This window comes from Saccopteryx bilineata, chromosome X (genome assembly GCF_036850765.1).
Source record: "Saccopteryx bilineata isolate mSacBil1 chromosome X, mSacBil1_pri_phased_curated, whole genome shotgun sequence".
NCBI lineage: Eukaryota > Metazoa > Chordata > Mammalia > Chiroptera > Emballonuridae > Saccopteryx > Saccopteryx bilineata.
The window spans coordinates 56,079,191-56,102,958 of NC_089502.1; positions in this window are offsets into that span (position 1 = coordinate 56,079,191).

The following is a 23,768-nucleotide window of genomic DNA, read 5'->3' on the forward strand; positions in this document are numbered from 1 at the left end:
AGTTAAATCTTTCAAAGACTCTTTAAAAAATTATAAGACAAATATCTGTTAACATTCTTTAAGATATCAGTATTTCCCTGATATCAAAGTGAGAAAAATCTACCACAAGAAAAAAATAACAAAACTACAGACCAATAAACTTTATGAATATGGACACAAAAATCCTTAATAAAATACTAGCAAACAGTATCTGGCAATATTCAAAAAGTTTTGCACATCATGATCATGCAGTGTTTATCCCAGGCTGCAAAAGTAGTTGGACACATGAAAAGCAATTCATGTAATACACCATATTATTATAAAAAAGGACAAACACCACATGAATATCTCAATAAATGGAGGGAAATATTTGACACAATCCAACAGTGTTTCATGATTCAATGCCTAAGAATAGGAGAGAAATTTTCTTCACCTGATAAAGGGTATATGAAAATCCCACAAATAGCATCATACTTAATGGTGAGAGATTGGATTCTTACTCACTAAGATCAGGAAGATGTCACCACTTTTGTCCAACATTGTCCTGGAAGTACCAGCCAGGGAAATTCAGTTAGAAAAAGAAGTAAAATATACCCAGATTCGAAAACAAATACTAAAATTATCTCTATTTTAAGAAGACACAATGTTGCATATAAAAATGCTAAAGAATCCACACACACACACACAAAATATGTTGATCTAATGAGTTCAAGTAAGGTTGCAGGATACAAGATCAATATACAAAAATCAATTGTATTTCTGTCCACTAGCAATAAAAAGTCCAAAAATGAAATTATCTGTGTAATTCCACTCATAATAGCATTAAAATAATAAAATACTTCAGAATAAATTTAATCAAAGTAGTGTAAGACTTGCATGTTCAGAACTAAAAAAACATCACTAAAATTAACTTAAGAAGACCTAAATTGATGGCAAGCCATGTTCATGGATTGGAAGATTTAATATTGTTAAGATGGCAATAGCCCCAAAGTTAATGCACTCTATATCAAAATCCAAGCTGTGCCTTGTGGAAACATTGATAAGCAGATACTAAAAGTCATATAGGATCATAAGAAATCCAGAATAGTAAAAATGATCTTGAAAAGAATAAGGTAGGAGGACTCACACTTCCTTATTTTAAAACTTATTAACATTGATACGCAAAGACACATGCAGCCCCATGTTCATTGCAGCATTGTTCACAGTGGCCAGGACATGGAAACAACCAAAAAGCCCATCAATAGATGACTGGATAAAGAAGATGTGGCACATATACACTATGGAATACTACTCAGCCATAAGAAATGATGACATCGGATAATTTACAGCAAAATGGTGGGATCTTGATAACATTGTACAAAGTGAGATAAGTAAATCAGAAAAAAACTGGAACTGCATTATTCCATACGTAGGTGGGACATAAAAGTGAGACTAAGAGACATTGATAAGAGTGTGGTGGTTACGGGGGGAGGGGGGAGAGGGAAAGGGCAAGGGGGAGGGGGAGGGGCACAAAGAAAAGTAGATAGAAGGTGACAGAGGACAATCTGACTTTGGGTGATGGGTATGCAACATAATTGAACGACAAGACAACCTGGACATGTTGTCTTTGAATATATGTATCCTGATTTATTGATGTCACCCATTAAAAAAATAAAATTATTAAAAAAAACTTATTGTACAGTTACAGTAACCAAGACTGTGTGGCTCTAGCATAAAGATAGACATATAAATCAGTGGAGAAGAATGGAGATCCAGAAGTAAACCTTCACATATATTGTCAAATAATTTTCAACAAGTGTGCTAAGACAATTAAAAAAAATAAATGGGACTACATCCAACTAAAAAGATTTTGCACAGCAAAGGAAACCATCAACAAAATGAAAAAACAACCTACTGAATGGGAGAATATATTCGCCAACACACCTGATAAGGGCTTACTATCTAAAATTTACAAGAAGCTTATAAAACCCAACACCAAAAAACAATTCAATTAAAAAATGGGCAAAGGGCCTGAATAGACACTTCTTCAGAGGACATACAGTTGGCCAATAGACATATGAAAAGATGCCAAACATCACTAATCATCAGAGAAATCACCTCACACCTGTCAGAATGGCTATTATCAATAAATCAACAAACAGCAATTGTTGGTGAAGGTGTGGAGAAAAGGGAACGTTCGTGCACTGTTGGTAGAAATGCAGATTAGTGCAGCCACTGTGGAAAACTGTGGTACATTTATGCAATAGAATACTATCAGCCATAAAAATAAAAAGAAGGAAAGCTTACCTTTGTGATAGCATGGATGAACCTGAGAGCATTATGCCAAGTGAAGTAAGCCAGTCAGAGAAAGACAAGTGTCATATGGTCTCAATCATATGTGGAATCTAACGAGCAAAATAATTTTAAAAACAAAATAGAAACAGACTCATAGATACAGAGAACAGACTGATAGCTATCAGAGGGGTGACGGTGGGGAAGATGGAAGAGGATAGGGGGAGCAGGTGGTGGAGGGAGACTTGACTTGGGGGGTGAACACACAAGGCAATATACGGATGATGTGTTGTAGAATTGTGCATTTGAAATCTGTATAATTTTATTAAGCAATATCACTCTAATAATTCAATAAAAAAAGAGAAACAGTCTTTTCAAAAAACAATGCTGGGTCAACTGGATACCCATATGTAAGAGTAAAGCAAAACTCATACACAAAAACTTATATATCACACATCAGATATAAACATTTAAGATGGATTAACAACCTAAATGTAAGATCTAAAAGTATAAAAGTTTGAAAAATATACATGTACCTCCCAACTATTCTATTACTGTGTATTTTATCCAAGAAGAATAAAAACATACAGGCACATTCAAAATTCTCTACGAACACTCATAGCATTTTATTCATTATGGCCACAGTTAGCACTAAAATATGCTTCAATTGGAGAATGGAAACACAAAGATTGGCATGTCTGCACAGTGGTAACATGCATCTCAGTAACATGAAAAATGAACAAAAAGCCATACACAAAAGAAGTACATAAACTATGTTTCCATTTATATGAAAATACACACTAATCTCTGTAGAGAAGGCAGGTCAGATGGTGGCCTGGGTTTGGAATGACAGTGATAATAAACTCTAAGGGACCATGAAAGAACTTTTTGGGGTGATGAAAACATTTTGTATCTTGATTACAGTAGTACTTGTATAGTTCTCCATATTGGTGAAAACTCATGGAACTGTACACTTTAAATGAGTGCAATTTTGGATATGTATATTAATCGATAAGATGGATTGAGATAAATACTTTTAACTAATCATCTGACCATAACCTTAGTAACAGGGTAGTTGCTTTTCTGTGCTCAGCGTATAACAGAAATATTATCACTCTTCTTTCAATAGCATGTTCCTTTGATTAACTACCTGCACCTCTTTCAATATTGTCATTTTAGTGGGACAGTCTTTGTTCTCCAGGTTCCAGTTTTACCAAGCAGGACCCTGCAGACCTAGTGAATCATAGCCAGTGTGCTTGGGTCAGGAATGTGCACGTGACATAAGGATGTAATCCATTTTAGTGGAGCAATTGGGAATATGTGATTATTTTTTCTCCTGGTAGGTTGGGAGACTGTAACCTTCTGGAGCTGTGGGTGGCCATTTTTAGTCTTCCACAAAAGGAAAGTATTTCTGAGTAACTGGAAGAAACTGAGACTTGGTAATTATTTTCTTCTTTCTTTTTTAATTCTTTGATTTTTTTTTTAAGATTTAGATTTTTTTTTTTGTTTTTTAGAGAGGAGGAAGAGAAAGAAAGATAGAGAGAAGCAGGAAACATCAATTCATAGTAGTTGCTTCCTGTATGTGCCTTGACCAGGCTGGCCCAGGATTTTGAATCAGCAATCTCAGAGTTCCAGGTCGACACTCAATCCACCGCACCACCACAAGTCAGGCAGTACTATTTTCTGAAGCTCTGATTTTAGCTCCTCTCAAAACAAGATACTCCTTGCAGGCTACTCTAGCCAATCAATTCCTTTATTTCCTTAGTTATTTTTAAACTGTTGCTGTTATTCCCAATTGTTAATACAAAAATGAAATCAATTCAAGAAGTTTTGACATTTTTCACAATTGTAAATTGTCACATTTTACTGAGATGACTTAAATCATGCTGACAAAATAATCTCCCTTCCCCACTACCTGGCAACTATAATGAAATGAATGAATTTATAAGCCTACAAAAAAAAAGTTGGGGAACCCTGGTGACCTATAAACATGAATATTTGAAAATTCATAAAAATAAAATTAGAAGTATAATAAATAGTACTTCAATGGTATTTTACACTGAGTAGCAAAGATTTTTTTTCTTGCTCTATGAGAAGCCTGGGGTTTATCCCTGGGTCCTGGGAGGTAACCTCTAGACCAATCTTTTTATACCTACCGCCCACTTTTGTATCTCTGTTAGTAGTAAAATTTTCTAACCTCCCACCAGTTCCACAGTAATGGTGGTTTATCAAGTAGGGAAATAACTTTACTTTATAAAATTTATAAAGCAGAGTTACAGCAAGTTAAAGCATATAATAATAATTACTTACCAAGTACTTTATGTCGGATTTTCACTGTTTGGCAGAATAAATCTTTATAAAACAATTTACTATAGTTAAATCTGTCTTTTTATTTATACTTTGGTTGTTCCGCTACTGCCCACCATGTAAGCTAGAACACCTATTAGTGGGTGGTAGGGACCAGACTGACTACCACTGCTTTACACCTTTCAAATTTCCTGAGTAATAGGAGTGTCTTTGTTATTCATAGTGGGCTCTTGACCATACCTGATAGTTTATGCTAATGAGGTGACAAATAATGAGCCAATCAGACCATGCGGTATCAACCAGCTTGATTTCTGAGGAAATAAGAAAGTTGCTAGAAACTGAGTCCACCTAGCACCTTGTAAGCCCTGGTGAGGGTTGAGTCTCATAATCAGCCAACCTGAAGGTTGATCCCATGCACAAAGGGCCAATAGCAATGAAGACCAAATTATAACAGGAGGGCCCACACAACCCACACACAGGGCATTCCTGGAACATCCACCTCACTTGATCAAGAAGACTGAACCAACTGACTCTACAGGACACCTACTCTATAAGGCCACCCCACCAAAACTGGGAGTCATAGCACATCTACTACACAGAAACAAACACAAGGAGGATGCCAAAATGGAGAGATTAAGAATCAGGCCTCAAATGAAAGAGCAGGACAAATCTTCAAAAAGAAGAGCTAAATGAAATGGAGGCAAGCAACTTATTAGTTATAGAGATCAAAGTAATGGTTATAAGGATGCTCAACAGCATGAAGAATGATATAAACCATTAAAAAGGACCAGTCAGAAGTGAAGAATACAAAATCTGAAATGAAAAACACAGTGGGAGAAATTAGCACACAGACAAGAAGAAGAAATAAAAGGTATCCAAACTGGAAAGGAAGAAGAAAAACTGTCATTGTTTGCTGATAACATGATACTGTATATGGAGACCCCTAAAAATTTCACCAAAAAACAACTAGAACTAGAACAGTAAAGTAGCAGGATATAGAATAAATATCCAGAAATAAGTTGTATTTTTATTCACCGATAATGAACTATCTCAGAAAGGGAAACTAAGAAAACAATCCTGTTCACAACCACACACACACACACACAAAATAGGCATAAATTTAACCAAGAATATCAAAGACCTGTACTCAGAAAATTATAGAACACTCAAGAAAGAAAATGAAGATATAAATAAGTGAAAACATATATTGTATTCATGGATAGGAAGAATTAACATCATTAAAATGTCCATGTTACCCAAAGCAATGTATAGATTCAATGTAATTGCTGTCAAGATACTAGTGACGTATTTCACAGAACTAGAAGAAATATTCCAAAAATTTTCATGGAACCACAGAATACCTCGGATAGCTACAGCAATCTTGAGGAAGAAGAACAAAGTTGGAGGAAGCATACTACTTGATATAAAACTATATTACAAGGCCATAGTAACCAAAATAGCAAGATACTTGCAGAAAAGCAGACATATAAGTATCAATGGAACAGAATAGAGAGCCCAGAAGTCAACCCACACCTCTATGGTCAATTAATATATAAAAAAAGAGGCAACAGCATATAATGGGGTAAATGGTTTTGGGAAAAGGGGAAAGATATGTGTCCCCTTTTACACCATACACAAGGAAAAACTCAAACTGCATTAAAGACTTAAACATTAAACTCGAAATGATAAAATTCCAGGCAGCAAAATTTTAGAGATTTCTCATAGCAATATTTTTTCTGATACATCTCCTTAGGCAAAGAAACACAAGAAAAAGTAAACCAATAGGACTACGTAAACTAAAACATTTTTGCACAGCAAAGGAAACCATCAACAAAATAAAAAGAGAACCATGGATTGGGAGAACATATTTGTTGATAGATCTGAGAAGAGTTTAATGTCCAAATTTATAAAAAACTAATAAAACTCAACCAAAAACCAACCAATCCAATTAAAAAATAGGGACCTCCTGCCCCTGGCCAGTTGGCTCAGTAGTAGAGCATTGTCCTGGTGTGTGGAAGTCCTGGCTTTGATTCCTGGCCAAGGCACACAGGAGAGGTGTCCATGTGCTTCTACAACCTTCCCCTTCCTTTTTTTTCTTTCTCTCTCTTCCCCTCCTTCAGCCGGGGTTCCATTGGAGCAAAGATGGCCTGGCGCTGAGGATGGCTCTATGACCTCTGTCTTAGGCACTAGAATGGTTCCAGTTGTGGAGGAGCAACACCCCAGATGGGCAGAGCATTGCCGCCTGGTGGGCTGTCCAGGTGGATCCTGGTCAGGCTCATGCAGGAGTCTGTCTCTCTGCATCCCTGCTTCTCACTTCAGAAAAATACAAAAAATAATAATATAAGAAAAATAGGCACTTCTCCAGTCTGATCAGGCAGTGGTGCAGTGGATAGAGCGTTGTATTGGGAAGCGGAGGACCCAGGTTTGAAACCCTAAGGTTGCCAGTTTGAGTGCGGGCTCATCTGGTTTGAGCGAGGCTCACTAGCTTGAGTCTAAGGTCACTGGCTTGAGCAAGGGGTCACTTCGTCTGCTGTAGCCCCTTGGTCAAGGCACATATGAGAAAGCAATCAATGAACAACCAAGGTGCCACAAAGAAGAATTGATGCTTCTCATCTCTCTCTCTTACTTTATGTCTGTCCCCATCTGTCCCCCCACCTCTGTGTCACAAAAATAAATAAATAAATAAATAAAAGGCACTTTTCCAAAGAGAACATTCAAATGGCCAATAGACATATAAAAAGATGCTCAATATCACTAATAATTGTAGTAATGTAACCTAAAACCACAATGGGATATCACCTCACACCTGTCAGAATGGCTATCATTATTAATAAATCAGCAAACAACAAGTATTCATAAGGATGTGGAGAAAAAGGAACCTTCATTCACTGTTGGTGGGAATGCAGAATGGTGCAGCCAGTGTGGAAAGCAGTATGGAATTACTTCAAAAAACTAAAACTAGAACTGCCTTATGACCCAGCAACTCCACTGCTGGAAATTTATCTGAAGAAATCATAAACACTAATTTAAAAGAATATATGTACCTCTATGTTCATTGCAGCAGTTTTTACAGTAAGCAAGATCTGGAAACAGCCTTAGTGCCCATCAGTAGAAAAGTGGGTAAAGAAGCTGTGGTACATTTACACAATGGAATACTACACATCTATAAAAAAGAAGGAAATCTTACCCTTTGTGACAGCATGGATGGACCTGGAGAGCATTAGACTCATAAATAGAGAGTAGGCTGACAATTGTTGGAGCGGGGTTTGGGGGTTGTGTTGGTGTATGTGAGGGGATTGAGAAAAAAAAAGAGAAAAATTAATGGACATGGACAATAGTATGACAATTACTGGGGATGGTGGGGGGGTGGAGGAGGGTATAAGGGGGATAAATGGTGATGGATAGATACTTGACCTGGGGTGGTGAACACACAATACAGTGTGCAGATGATGTGTTGCAGAATCGTGCACCCGAAACCTGTATAATTTTGTTAACCAGTTTCTCACAAATAAATTCAATAAAAAGGAAAAAAAGAGACACACACAAAAAATATCAAAACTGAGTTTATCCACAAAGGACCAATCAATCAATTAATCAATCAATATGCCTATGCAATGAAGCCCCTGTAAAATGTCTGGACTCAAGCTAGTGTAAGCCTACCAGGCTGGCAACACGTCTTGTATATTGTCACATAAGGACATTGGATGGACAATGCACCCAGAGGACAAGGAAATCTTTGCATTTGGAATGCTCCCATGCCCTGTGCTATGAGCCTCTTCCTTATAATCTGTCCTCCTTTCCCATAATAAGACATAACTGTGAGGATAATAGCTTTCATGGAGTTTTGTGAGTGTTCGTAGTGAATTATCACACTTTAGGAAGGTTTTGGAAATTCCCCTTAACTTGTAGTTGGTGTCACGACTGAGGACAGTCTTGGGGACTGCGCTCTTTATCTTTGTAGTTGGACCCTAAATCTTTGCAATTGATGTCAGAAGTCTTGGGCTGACTGTGCAGTCGGAAGCCTGTGCTCTCAGTTCACAAAGTTTGGCTAACTCTGGGCATACACACTTTAGAATAAATGCTTCCGTATGGTTAATTTTTATCTGTCATTCCTGTCACACATCACTGAATGACAGGGATAGGTTCTGAGAAATGCAACATTGGTTGGGTGTATAGTTGTGTGAACATCATAGCACACACTTACACAAGCTAGATGGTACAGCCTGCTACACTCCCAGACTACAAGCCTGTACAGCATGTTCCTGCACAAAACCACAGGAGATAAAATCAAGCACTAGAGAAAATAATGCAATCAACAGACAGTAAACATGAGACAAATGAGGCCGCTGCACACTGTTTTACAATAAATTTTTTATAAGTGAAAAATACACTCTAAAATAATGATAAAAACTATAGTATAGTAAATACAGAAACCAGTAACAATTTATTATCAAGTATTACTCACTGTATATAATTATATGAGCTATTCTTTTCTATGACGGGCTGAGCAGCAGGTTTGTTTAAGTCAGTGTCACCAGAAACATATGAGTAATGCATTGCACTGTGATGTCACAATGTCTACAATGTCACTAAGTGATTGGGATTTTTCTGCTCCATCATAATCTTATGGCACCAGCATTATGTATGTGGTCCACCACTGATGGAAATGTCACTATGTGGCACATGACTGCACTTACTTTCTGGACATGGAGAAGAGTATCGTATTTCCCCATGTATAATATGCACCTTTCTTTGGAAAAATTTGGGGTCTACAAATGGGGTGCATCTTACACAGTGGTTGTAGTTTTTTTTTTTTTTTACTTGCATTTCCTGCATTTTTGAGAGTTGTATGAATTTTATGAATAAAACTTGAGTTCAATAACTTTATGTAATACATTTTTTTTTCAAATCTTGGGCCCCAAAATTAAGGTGCGTCTTATACATGGGAGTGTCCTATATGTGGGGAAATAGTGTATTCTCCTCAACTGTGAACTTCCCATGAGGCGTATGAACTTTCAAGGTCCCTCCTTTGCAGGAGCACATTCCATCCTGGAAGGGCCATAGCAGTGTGTTCGTCACATGACTGTGTGTTTGTAAAATTTGTAAATATGGGCTATTTATTTGTATATATTTAGTTTAGATTGCTTTAAGTTATTTATTTGCATTTGGTTCAGAATGTTGTATACTTTGTATTTAAGTTTGTATTAATAATTTTGTGTTCTTTTTCTAAAATAGGGACGTTGAAACCTAAAGCCAATAAAATTTGGTTCCACCTCTGGCCTTTCTTCAAAATTATGAGAAACTTGTAAATTCATTTGCTTTGTTGTGGATCATATGTCTCCTATATAACAATTTGATATTTGTGTGTGTGTTTTCCCTCCAACTACATGTGATGTGCCTTTCTGATTTTACGACTCTTAAGAATTATTGTAGTTGCCTTCCTATTCCTGGATGTCATCATTGTCCTAGAGAAATTCTTGACACATCTTAGTTCTTTCCTTGTTAACTGATGCAGCTCCAAGGTCAGAATTCAGGTTCTCTCTCTTATGACTACATTGTAAAATCCTTACTTTTTTTTTTTTCTTTTTAGGTGAGAAGAGGGGAGACAGTGAGGCAGACTCTTATATGCGCCCTGACCAGGATCCACTCAGCAACCTCCATTTGGGGCCTATGCTCAAATCAAGCAAGCTATTTTTAGCACCTGAGGCCAATGCTTAGACCAACCATTCTGTCCTCAGTGTCTGGGGTCATGCTCAAAACAATTGAGCCACTGGCTATGGGAGAGAAATTAATAGAGAAGGGGAAAGAGATGGGGAGAGAAACTATCACTTCTTTGTGCCCTGACCAAGAATCAAAACTGGGACGTCCATACACCGGGCTGATGCTCTGTCCACTGAGCCACTTTTTTTCCAAATAATCATGTGCCACCTTTTTTTTTTTTTTTTTTTTTTTACCAATTCCACATTTCCAGAGGTAACTCATATAACTCAGACTAAATCCTTGTGTCTATAGAAGTTATGCAAAAGTAAATTCTTGCATGGTAGATTTTCACTTAAGGAAATTTTGTGGTTGGTGAGTGATTATATTACATAAAAATACATCATATATATATATATAGTTGATAGTGCTAATTTCATCTCATTTTATTCTAATAAAGGGAAGTTATCTTATTTTTACACTTTTGCAAGGCTTCTTATACATACAATCAGGAATTGGAGAAGAATCTTTTCCCAGACTACATGACCAAATCTACAGTTGAAAAACATGGTCATCTTAACACAACTTCTTTGTAGTAAGTAATGTTCTACATAAATAACTTTTCCAACAGATACAAACACGCAAACACACTCAAATTGTCAATTCACAGTATCTGCAAGAAAGCAAAATGGATTTATAAGTCGTTGATATATATATCTATAGATATATCTATATATATATCTATAGATATATATATCTCCTACCATATGCCAAAAACTGTGTTGTTAATACTGAAGTATATTACATTGAAAGCTACAGCTTAATTTTTTAGGAAGAAATAATTCTAAATCATATAGCAGAATTTTATGTCTTTTTAAAATTGATTTTTAGAGAGAGAAAAAGGAAGAGAGAGAACTTTATTATTGTAGTGGGGTTTAATGGAAATCTCTTTTAATTTAATTTTTATATATTGCAAATTGTTAGAGTTGACAAATAATAATTCTTTTAATTAATCAAGTGAAAGGCAGAAAGGTGGAAATACAGATCCCCTGCATGTGCGTGGACCGGGATCTACCTGGCAACCCTGTCTGGGGCTGATGTTCTGCTCATCTGGGGCTGCTGCTCCATTGCCATGGAGCCATCCTCAGCGTCCTGGGACCAACTTGCTCATTCAAGCCATGGCTGCGGGAGGGGAAGTGGCAGGGGTGGAGAAGCAGAAGGTTCCTTCTCCTGTGTGCCCTGACTGGGAATCAAACCTAGGCCTTCCACATGCCAAGTTGACACTCTACTGCTGAGCCAACTGGCTAGGGCCTAGAAATAATAATTCTTTAGATAGGAAATATGTTCTTGGATTAATAAATATTCTGCATAATTAGATTACATTCAAATTGTACTCATATATGTTCCTCTTACTCACAGTATATGAGTAACCATATAAAATATCTCATACAAACCTTGAATGTTGGGGTTATATACTTGACCTGAAATGTTCAATCTTTCTAAAAAGACTGACTAGCCAGGTATGAGTCAAGTAAGAAATGGCCTGTGAAGGCTAAAGAATTTGGCAATATCAAAAAGCCTAATCCAGATAAACTAGGTGCAATATCAGGATGTTGGTACTAAAAGTGAAATTCAGTTAGTGAACACTAATTTTATTTTCTCTTGTAGCTGAGAGTAGTAATTCTCAACCTATCTTGTCTTGGGATTTCTAAGACATTTTTTCATGCTCTCATGAGTAACAATGGTTTTGCTAGGCATTCTATTGGGGAAAAAATACTTTTCCCATATCAGAATACTGTTTGTGGCAAATCAGCTATAGAGGAGGAAAAAGAGTAATCCCTTCATCATTCTAGGTCTTGGCTGAGACTCCCCTCCATAATAAAAGAGAGATTAACAGGAGAAAAACATAAGTTTAATGCCTCCCATATGAAGATGCACAAGAAATCTAAGTAACTCCCCGAAGTGGTCCAAGTGAACACCTTAAATACTATTTCCAGCTAAAAATGAAGTAAGATGTGGGGTGTTGGGAAAGCCAGTTAAGGGAAACAATCAGGAAAAGCACAATGAACAAGGGTGTGGTTATTATGCAGATTTAAGTGGCTGCCTTTTCTATTTATGAGTTGTTGGAGATTTAATTACCTGAAAAGTTTGGTACAAAGAGGAAGACATCCTTACAGTGGAGGTATTTCTTATCAATGTAAATTTCCCCAGCCAGTGAAGTGAAACTTCTGTTTCCAGAGATTGTCCTGTGCCTGTAATCTCTCAAAAATAGTCATCTCAAAGTATTTTTATTTTGCAAAAATATATATTTTAGGGTAGCATATTCTGCTCCCCCTTATACCCAACTCAAAGTGGTTTAAATAACAATGCCTATGTACCTGAAAATTCTAGCATAGCTTTAGGTTAGGCTTGATCCTGCAGCTTTCTTAAGGCCCAAAGGACCCTATTTATTTTGGTGTCTTTGCTGTCTCCTGTAAGACTTGCTTCATTTATAGTCTCAGGACTGCAGTCAGCAACTCTGAGTCATACATACCTCCTTTTTCACATGCAACAGAAAAAACAGTGAGTATCTTTGTCCCAGCATTCCCAGCAAAACTCATGAAATTTCCTCTAATTACATTGGGTTTGCTCATATTCCCACTGTTGGCCCAATCTATGTGGCTCTGGGAAAGGGATGAGCTTATTGGCTCCACATGTAGCTTTCCTTTTTAAATGTATCAAAATCAACTGCCCGTATAGGCCAGGAAGGGAAAACAAATGAAGAAAACGGACGTGATGGGGTTCTAGTATATCAAAGAGCCCATATCATACAAAAGGCAGGCTCTACTCAGATACAGGTGATTTATGCCATAGCAGGAGGAACCAGTTTTAGCAGGTATTCTGAATTATTTATTTATTTATTTATTTAGTCAGTCAGTGAGAGGTAGGGAAGCAGAGATGAACTTCAGCATGCACCTCAACGAGGATCCACCCGGCAAAGCCCACTAAGGGGCAATGCTTTGCCCATCTGGGGCATTGCTCCATTGCTCAGCAACTTATCCTTCTTAGCACCTCAGGTGAAAGCCTGGAGCCACCTCAGGTCCCAGGGCCAACTCGTTTCAATTGAGCCATGGCTGCAGGAAAAGGGGAGAGAGAGAGAGAGAGAGAGAGAGAGAGAGAGAGAGAGAGAGAGAGAGAAGTAAGAGAGGGAGAGGTGAGGAAGCAAATGGTTGCTTCTCCTGTGTGCCTTGACTAGGAATCGAACCTGGGACATCCACACACCAGGCCAATGATCTGCCACTGAGCCAACTGGCAAGGGCCCTGGTTTTTCAAGAGATATTGTAAATCCAGATTTTTATGTGAACTCCTATGAATTGATAACATTGAAATCCAATTCCAGACTTTATATACTATACCACACACATAAGAAAAGCATACGTGGGCTGAATTAAGATTATCAGGATGAAACTTCTGTCCTAAAGAACAGAAATGTAGGACCTGCTGATGCAAAAATTCTGGTCCAATGGATGATTGTCTTTCTCACTGCCCATGAATCAGTCGACATTTTGTTTTTCTATTTTAGAGTCTGTGAACTTGCATAATGTGAATTATTTCCCGAGGGACATCTTATTGCACCAACTAAATCAAATTTCTAAATCTACAAGGGAGAAAGTTAAACCCAGAGAGTAATGAAATCACTAAAGCTATTGCTATCTTTCTGAGATCCTGAAAGCCAGCTAAGTAGCACTCTCAGAAATGCTGTGAGTTACTTGCACCTTTCCATTTGGTTTGTAACGCCCTTCGTTTAAAAAAAGAAAAGAAAAGAATAAAGTCTGTACTATGAAAGACTCTCAGCAAATTTCCTTTTAACAATGTATTATTCTTGATGCAGTATGTACAGGGAAGAAAAAATAATTTCCCCACTTTTCTATGTCCTCGGCTTAGACCCACTTCTAGTAATAAAAGGATAAATTAACAGGAGGAAAAAAATTAAATATAATATATACATATATGTGTGTATGGGAGCCTCACAAAGATAACTACTCATAAGGCAGCCAAACAGTTGAGGCTTATGCACCATCCTGAGCTAAGGAAAGAGATGGAGGTCCAGGGCCTCAAAGAGGGGAAGGCAATTCACAGGGAGGTCAGAGAAAACTATGTTAAACAAAGGTTGCAGATAAGCCTCTCAGGTGAAATTGTGAGGTCTAATATCTCTCTTCCTGCCCTAGGTCCCTTTGTAATGTAAATATCCCTTACAAATGGGTAATTTCTACTCCATTTTCAGAACCACTCTTTGCTTTCAGTTTTTCAAAATAATCAGCTTAAAATGATCCTTATATAAAAGAGGCATATGTTGGGGTTGCATCTTCTGCTACCTGTCATATGATTTGATTCATAAAATTTATTTACCCTAATCTTCTTAAAAATAAAGGGACCGATTACATAAATCAAAGTTTTCCTTTATATTTAATTTATTTTTCCTAAGTAAAACATGAAGTTTGTTATTTGGAAATATTTTGGTTACAAGTGTCAGAAGCTCAGTATGAATTAATTGAAGTAAAAAAGAGAATGTGTTGAGTTTTGTAGATGTGATGTGGAAGGGGAGTTTAAATTAGCTCAAGGCACAGCTAGATCAAGGTGTTCCAGCTCTCTCCATCAGTCACTTCTGCCTGCTTTCATTCTCAAAGAGCTCCTGTCCACAGAGGCGCAGGCATGGCAGGATGACCATCAGCCATCCAAACTTGAATGCAGCCATGTCAGCTGAAGCACCTTGACTAGCCTTATTTCATCCACTCATCCCTGGACCAATCATTGGGGCCAGAGAGTAGACATGTTCTGATTGGCCAACTCTGGGTCATAAGGCTACTCCTGTGCCCTAAAACCATCTCTATGGCCATGGCAGAATAAAAACTATATAACCTGTGTTTTCCCACAAGAAAGAAGGGTTCTACTCCCGAGTGAAGAGACAAAGGGTGTTGGACAGACAAAAGCAGCAGAGGTCCATTTGAACAATCCACAGCCTTAGGTATTAATCTGTTATCTACTTCTGGTAGAAATGCTATTCAGCTGATGAAGAAGAGGTCCAGATATGTTCTATATTAAACCCCAATTGAAATTCAATGAAAGAGAATCTTCTATGGTAATGTGAAATTCCTTGGAAAGCACATTGCGAGTTTATAAATATAAAACATATAGATGGAAGAGACCCAGCAATGATTCAGACCATCCATCATCAAGTCGTGTATTTTAAGCCCTTACTCTGCATTTCCGCCTCTCAGCCCAGTCTAGTTTCAGTCTCAAATTATACCACTTATGCCACATTTCTTAACTTAATAATTCTCTCAGTCAGGAATTTTTTGGCTGATTGAACAGCATCCTTAGCTCATGTGAGTCCATAGTTAAGTGAGCTATCAAGAAACTATAAAAGGACCGAGAGGGAAAATGCAGGTGGTATATGAGGATCCTTACATAAATCTGAATAAAATTGAGAATCTAAAGCTACAAGTCGCTGTGTTGCAATGACAGCCCTTCAGTAAGTGGTGTCTGTAAATCCCTGACAGGTTCATGTTCCTGAGTTGTCAGGGGACAGAAAGGGTAGGAGGGGGAATTTTCTAGCATCCTGCTTTTCTGAGGGGTCACTGATCAGTCACTTGGGGGCAACAAGTTATAGTCACTAATGTGGTGAAGGGGAGCTGAATACACCACCCCAAAACTATGTCTCTTTGGCTTGAAAATTATTTGGGACTAATTATACTGCTCACAAAAATTAAGGTATATTTCAAAATTAATATGAAGCTATAAAATATCCCCTAATTTCTGTGAGCAGTATATTTTGGGGGCTGCAGACACAGGGGAATCTCTAAAAACAAAGTAAAAATTGTCTTTTTGTGAAGGAAATTGACATATAAGAGAATCTCCATTTGTAAGCGTGTCTCCCTTTCGGTATCAGGACGAGAAGGATGACACTAAATCTCTAGAAACTTTTATCATTGGAGAAGGCACTGATTTTAATCTTCATAAAAAACTTACCATGACTTATTATTGTGTTTTCTTTGGTAACCTCCCATAACTGCCCTTCTCCCACCCCCATTTTCTTTTGTCTTCAGCTAGGAATGGTATTTAAGGTGGTGGCTTGGGCCCTCTTAGCTTAGGGAGTTACTAGGTTTTCCTAAGTATCTGCCAAGTTTACAGAGCTAAACATTATTAAATTTCTGTTTATTTTTCTCTTGTTAGTGTCCTTTATTATGGGGGTTGGGAGGTCTCAGCCAAGAACCTAGAAGGGAAGAGGGAAAATTTTTTTTCTCCCATACAGAGTCACTAAAGTGGTAGAGTGAGGTCTATTGGTGCATTTTCCCCCATTAAAAGCTCAGCACTCAGATGCCCTAGTGTCTAAAATTCTAACTTTAGAATGTGTGTTTGATTTAAGCATCTTCCCTTCTCCACAGAGTCTTTTAAAGTGATCACCATCCCCGCTCCCAGAGGTAACAAATTCCATACATGAATAGCATCGATTGGATCATTTTCTGCTCTTACAAGAGCGCCCAATCCTTATATATTGTGAGATATCTTGGGATTGAGCTGGGGTTGGTACGGAAAAGTTACTAAAGACAAATTTTACAACTGGTCCGTTTTGCTAGAGTCTGGCCTGCCTTGTTCATCTATTTCTTGGCTTCTCAAAATGAAGGGCTCTAGTACAGACTCTTGTGTAATGTTCTTTATGTGAAAGGATCCCTAGAACTGCAGACTCTGCCTTGGGGAGCAGGGGCTTAGTCTGTAACTTTGGAAGGAGTGTGGAGGTCATGACAACCACAATGGCTCAGTATTGGTCAAATAAGTTTGTAAAATATGATTTTTATGTTTGCTTACTTGTAGTTTGGATTGAGAGCTGGGCAGCACCAGTATATGTGGTCTGTGAAATTGCAAATTACCCTCCTGCTTGGGAAGGGCCATTGTTTTGCTAATGTGTGCTGGAGCAGAGGATTTTGCACCAGAAAGTTTTGAAGAGAGGAGAGAGGAAGAAGCAAGTTTTGTAGAGAGAGAAGGAGAAGAGGTAGGAAAGAAAGAAGCCATGTTTTGCAGGGAGAGTAGAGAGAATGCAGAGTGCTGAAGAAGAAGCCATGTTGGCAGAGAGAGAGAAGGTGTGCAGATGGGGAACCAGAGCTGAGAGGCTTTGCTAGTTCTGCTGAGACTGGTGGGACCTTTGAGTCTAGGAGGAACTGGAGAAGATTCTCCTGGTTGTGGAACCGAAGAATGTGTCAGTGGCTTTGGGAGCCCTGAGTGAGGGGAAAGTGTTTTTCTTGCCTTTCTTCTTGTTGGCCGGTGCAAGATTTTAATGAAGGAGTGGCCCACCATTTTTTGGCTCCACTCTTTCTTTACTGTCTGCCCAAATCCAATGAGAACCTGCATGAGAATGGCCACGACGACCACAACTACTGGCCCTACACTCAGGCATTAGGAGGTGGAGGGGAGAAAATATAATCTTCCCTTTACCCTTCTAGGTTTTGGGCTGAGACCCACACCCTTTAAAAGACAGATAAAAAGGAGAAAAACAAGAAGTTGAATAACATGTGTACCTCCTATATACATGAAAAATACCCAGGAAAACTAAATAAACTCCTCCAAATGGCCCAAGCCACCACCTTAAAACACCATCTTCAGCTAATTATGAAAGAATCATACTGGTGAGTGAGGATTAGTTCTGGGGGGTTTCTAGGAAAACCACAGTAACCAGGGTAAGGTTGTTATGCAAATTTAAGTCAGTGCCCTCTCCCTTGATAAAATTCTCTTGCAATTTAGAGTCATCCTCTTCCTGGTACAGAGAAGGAGACACTTGAAAAGGGGAGTTTTTTTTCAAATAAAATGAAAATTTCCCTCAAGAGCAATTTCTACTTTGTTTTCAGAGATTCCCCAGTGTCTGCAGCCTCCAAAATAATCAGCTCAAAATAACCCTTATGACAGGGGCATATTGTGAGGGGCATGTTTTGCTCCCCTTCAGAGTAGTATATCCGAACAAAGGCACAGACATGAGATTGATGCCCAGGCTTCTTTGGGAAAGGGTGAGAAGAGAGTGTATCCCTGAGGGTGGAAGTTGGACACAATATTCAGAACAGAAGTGCTTAAGTTGGACGATATGGAATTAGAATTTGGTCATTTACATTCTCTTAATGTCTAATTATACCCCCTCGCTCTTACTTAACAGATTCCTCCTCCTCTTTTTAGTATACGATTCAAACACTTGTAAATTGTTATCACACCCCTGCTTAGTGATCATTTAGCAAAGCCACGTTTTAAATTCCTTTCATCTTTTCTTGTAAATCAATCCCTTTCTTTCATGAATCTTTTTGTTCTCTCATTGCTGGATGCCTTTCTTAGTTTCCTTTCTTTTTTTCTTTTTTTTTAAACACCTCATTCTGGTATCAGAATACTCCAATTAGATGTAGTGCTTATCTCCCAGGCCGTAGCCTTACTTGTCAGTATGGGGGCAGATTACTTCTTTTAGCTCAATTCTCCTTTTATTTACTTAGTTTTGTCTGTATTTACAGAGCTGGCATAGGGGTGGGTTCTGCCTTACTCAGAAATTATTATAATATAGCACTGGTTTTCAAATTTTATAGTGCACTAAAAGCCACCTGACCAGGCGGTGGCTAAGTGCATCGAGCGTCTACCTAGGATGCTGAGGACACAAGTTTGAAACTCCCAGGTCACCATCTTGAGCACATGCTCATATGGCTTGAGTGTAGAGTCACCAGCTTGAGCATGGGGGTTCCTGGCTTGGGCGTGGTATCACAGACATGATCCCATGGTTACTGGCTTGAACAAGGGGCCACTGGCTCAGCTAGAGCTCCTGTCCCCGTCAAGGTACATATGAGAAAGTAATCAATGAACAACTAAGGTGCTGCAATTACAAGTTGATGTTTCTCATGTCTCCCTCTTCCTGTCTGTCTGTCCTCCCTTCACTTAGAAAAAAGAAAAATTAAGTCACTTGAAGTGTTTTTTAATAATATAATACTCTAGCTGCCAGTTCTCATATCAAGCAGTGATTCATTAGTTGCCCCTCCCTTCTTTAAACAAGTGTCCACAGGTGATTTTGATGCAGGTCATTCTGGTGCAGATGATTAAAGGGTTACACCCCGTATCATTAATTTATGCTGCATATCTTCTATTACTTCATATGGGGTAGTAACATTTAAAATAAATAAAATTAGCAAAGTTAACATTTAGCTGTCACTACGTGGCATTATGTGCTGGAGGATACAAAGACAAATTGAAATAACCTACTCTAAATGGCTCACAGCTTAGTACTGGTTATTGGAGAGAGATTCATCAATAATTACAATAAAATAGCCTGACCAGGTGGCAGCGCAGTGGATAGAGCGTCAGACTGGGATGCGGAGGACCCAGGTTCGAGACTCCGAGGTCACCAGCTTAAGCGCAGGCTCATCTGGTTTGAGCAAGGGGTTACTTGGTCTGCTGTAGCCTCACAGTCAAGACACATATGAGAAAGCAATCAATGAACAACAAAAGTGCCACAACAAATAATTGATGATTGATGCTTCTCATCTCTCTCCATTCCTTTCTGTCTGTCCCTATCTATCCCTCTCTCTGACTCTCTCTGTCTCTGTAATAAATAAATAAATAAATAAATAAGTTAAATTAAATATATTAAAGGCTATGTTTAATATATATAGGGTAGGACAAACATAGGTTTATAGTTGTTCATATGAAAAACAATACAGTAAATAATAATATAAGAATAAACTTTGTGTTTCCCATATTCACAACTATAAATCTACTTTTGCCTTACCCTGTATGACATTTAAAAGCATGTAAATTTAACAAACTCTATTTCACAATCATATATTAATTACCTAGTATCTTTTTAGATTGTGTGTGAGGCCCATTCTCATTTACAAGTCACAAACCTCCTAGTCTAATAGGAGCTCAGTTGTAAACAAATACATTGTAATATCCCATGGTAAATGCAAAAACTGAATAAATATAAGTAACACATAGGAGGGTTTAGTGATCTCTGTGTCAGTTGAAATTCTCCAAAAAAAAAAAAAAAAGTCAAGTTGGGATTTGATGTTCAAGAAATTTATTTGGAAGAAACATTTATGAAAGATAAAGGCATTAGGAGTAGACAGGGAGAATCTTCAGACCATAGTGCTGGTGTACATTTGTAAAGAGAAAGAGGAAAGTCAAGTTTAGGTAGAAAGGGTCTTATTGCAGCACAATTCTAAAAAAGTCTTGGCCGATGAGCAAAAGTTTTTCATTAAACCCAGAAATAAAACCACATATATATAGTCAAATAATTTTTGATAAAGGGGCCAACAACACACAATGGAGAAAAGAAAGTCTCTTCAATAAATGGTGCTGGGAAAACTTGAAAGCCACATGCAAAAGAATGAAACTGGACTACAGTCTCTCCCCCTGTACTAAAATTAACTCAAAATGGATCAAAGATCTAAACATAAGACCTGAAACAATAAAGTACATAGAAGAAGACATAGGTACTAAACTCATGGACCTGGGTTTTAAAGAGCATTTTATGAATTTGACTCCAATGGCAAGAGAAGTGAAGGCAAAAATTAATGAATGGGACTACATCAGACTAAGAAGTTTTTGCTCAGCAAGAGAAACTGATAACAAAATAAACAGAAAGCCAACTAAATGGGAAATGATATTTTCAAACAACAGCTCAGATAAGGGCCTAATATCCAAAATATACAAAGAACTCATAAAACTCAACAACAAACAAACAAACAAACAATCCAATAAAAAAATGGGAAGAGGACATGAACAGACACTTCTCCCAGGAGGAAGTACAAATGGCCAACAGATATATGAAAAGATGCTCATCTTCTTTAGTTATTAGAGAAATGCAAATCAAAACTGCAATGAGATACCACCTCACACCTGTTAGATTAGCTATTATTAACAAGACAGGTAATAGCAAATGTTGGAGAGGCTGTGGAGAAAAAGGAACCCTTCCATCCACTGTTGGTAGGAATGTAAAGTAGTACAACCATTATGGAAGAAAGTATGGTGGTTCCTCAAAAAACTGAAAATAGCCTGACCCGTGGTGGCGCAGTGGATAAAGCGTCGACCTGGAAATGCTGAGGTCACCAGTTCGAAACCCTGGGCTTGCCTGGTTAAGGCACATATGGAGTTGATGCTTCCAGCTCCTCTCTCGCTCTCTCTCTCTCTTTCCCTCTCTCTCTCCTCTCTAAAATGAATAAATAAAATTAAAAAAAAACCCTGAAAATAGAACTACCTTATGACCCAGCAATCCCTCTACTGGGTATATACCCCAAAAACTCAGAAACATTGATACACAAAGACACATGCAGCCCCATGTTCATTGCAGCATTGTTCACAGTGGCCAGGACATGGAAACAACCAAAAAGCCCATCAATAGATGACTGGATAGAGAAGATGTGGCACATATACACTATGGAATACTACTCAGCCATAAGAAATGATGACATCGGATCATTTACAGCAAAATGGTGGGATCTTGATAACATTATACGAAGTTAAATAAGTAAATCAGAAAAAACCAGAAACTGCATTATTCCATACGTAGGTGGGACATAAAAGTGAGACTAAGAGAAATTGATAAGAGTGTGGTGGTTACAGGGGAGGGGAGAGAGGGAAAGGGAAAGGGGGAGGGGGAGGGGCACAAAGAAAACTAGATAGAAGGTGACAGAGGACAATCTGACTTTGAGTGATGGGTATGCAACATAATTGAACGACAAGATAACCTGGACATGTTATCTTTGAATATATGTATCCTGATTTATTGATGTCACCCCATTAAAAAAATAAAATAATAATTAAAAAAATTAAAAAAAAAAGGGTTACACCCTAAGAGGCATTGCTGTCCAGGTGTTAGAGGAGCCACAAACCATTCGCCATTGATAGCCTATGCCAGTGCTTTATGAAATAAAAAAATGATTTCAGGTGATCCACAGAATATGCAGATATTAAATAATACTGAATCACAGTGTAGGAAAGAGTTCCCTTTCAAATTTGCTTTTAGCTCTCACTTTGGTGCAACTTGGTCTTGAACATTTCTCTGACCCATTCTAATCAAACGTTTTCACAAAGAAAAAGCAGGTTTCAAGGCCACGGATTCACAACCTTCTGCCCAGCAACAATATTTAACTAGATTTTAAGAACATTGTTTTGTTTGTATTATGTATCTTTTTTACCCTTGCCTTCTATTATGACAAATGATACTGGTTCGCATTTAATGTAATGATATAAACCAGTGGTAGTCAACCTAGTCCCTACAGCCCACTAGTAGGCATTCCAGCTTTCATGGTGGGTGGTAGCGGAGCAACCAAAGTATAAATAAAAAGATAGATTTAACTGTAGTAAGTTGTTTTATAAAGATTTATTCTGCCAAACTTAGCGAAAATCCGACATAAAGTACTTGGTAAGCAATTATTATTATATGTTTTAACTTGCTGTAACTCTGCTTTATAAATTTTATAAAGTAAAGTTACTTCCCTACTTTCTAACTCACCATAACTGTGTAACCAGTGGGCAGTTAGAAAATTTTACTACTAACAGAGATACAAAAGTGGGTGGTAGGTATAAAAAGGTTGACTACCCCTGATATAAACTCTTCTTTTCAAATCAATAAGTAAAAACAATATAAGTTAATTTAAAGAAAAAAGATATTGCCTGACCTGTGGTGGCGCAGTGGATAAAGTATCAACCTGGAACGCTGAGGTTGCTGGTTTGAAATCCCGGGCTTGCCTGGTCAAGGCACATACAGGAAGCAACTACTATGAGTTGATACTTCCTGCTCTCTCCGCCCCCTAAAAATAAATAAATAAAAAATTTAAAAATATATTCAGTAAATAATAGTAAAGTGGTATGTGAGTAAAGCATAAACATAAAGGAAGTTTTTAGTGCCATAGTGATGTAATGAAATTTGTAAGGTGATTCACAGAAATCTTAGGTGTGAGAGTTATCTTCTAGCTGTGTCTATTAGTTTGGCTTTTTTGGTTTTTTTTTCCTCTTATCATCTCTTGTTGCCATCAACATTTTCAAGTGAAGGGTAACAGAATAAACCACCACCAAATATTCCTATTGTTAGAATTATTTTCAGAAACTGCAGACATAAGAGAAGCTCTGAAAATAGAGAAGTTACCCTTTGGAAGGGAAACCTACATATCTAAAGTAAATTTCTATTAGAAAGGTAGGTTGTACCAGAAACCTATTATCAGTGATCACTTTTCACCTGAAAGAGATCTGCATGGGCGGGCAGCCTTTGTATATAAAAATTTTTCTTTTCTAACCTTCCAGTGAATTGCTTTTCCTGACCCTGGTCCTTTTTCTTTAACTTCAATTGTCCGGCTGCCTTTCGAGTCTCATGTCTTTTTGGGACTCCCATATACACATGCGCACATACATAATTAAAATTGTTTTTATTTTTTCCTCCTGTTAATTTGTCTTTTAATGGGGTGGGGGATCTCAGCCAAAAACTCATAAGGATAGAGGAAATACTATTTTTTCTTCCC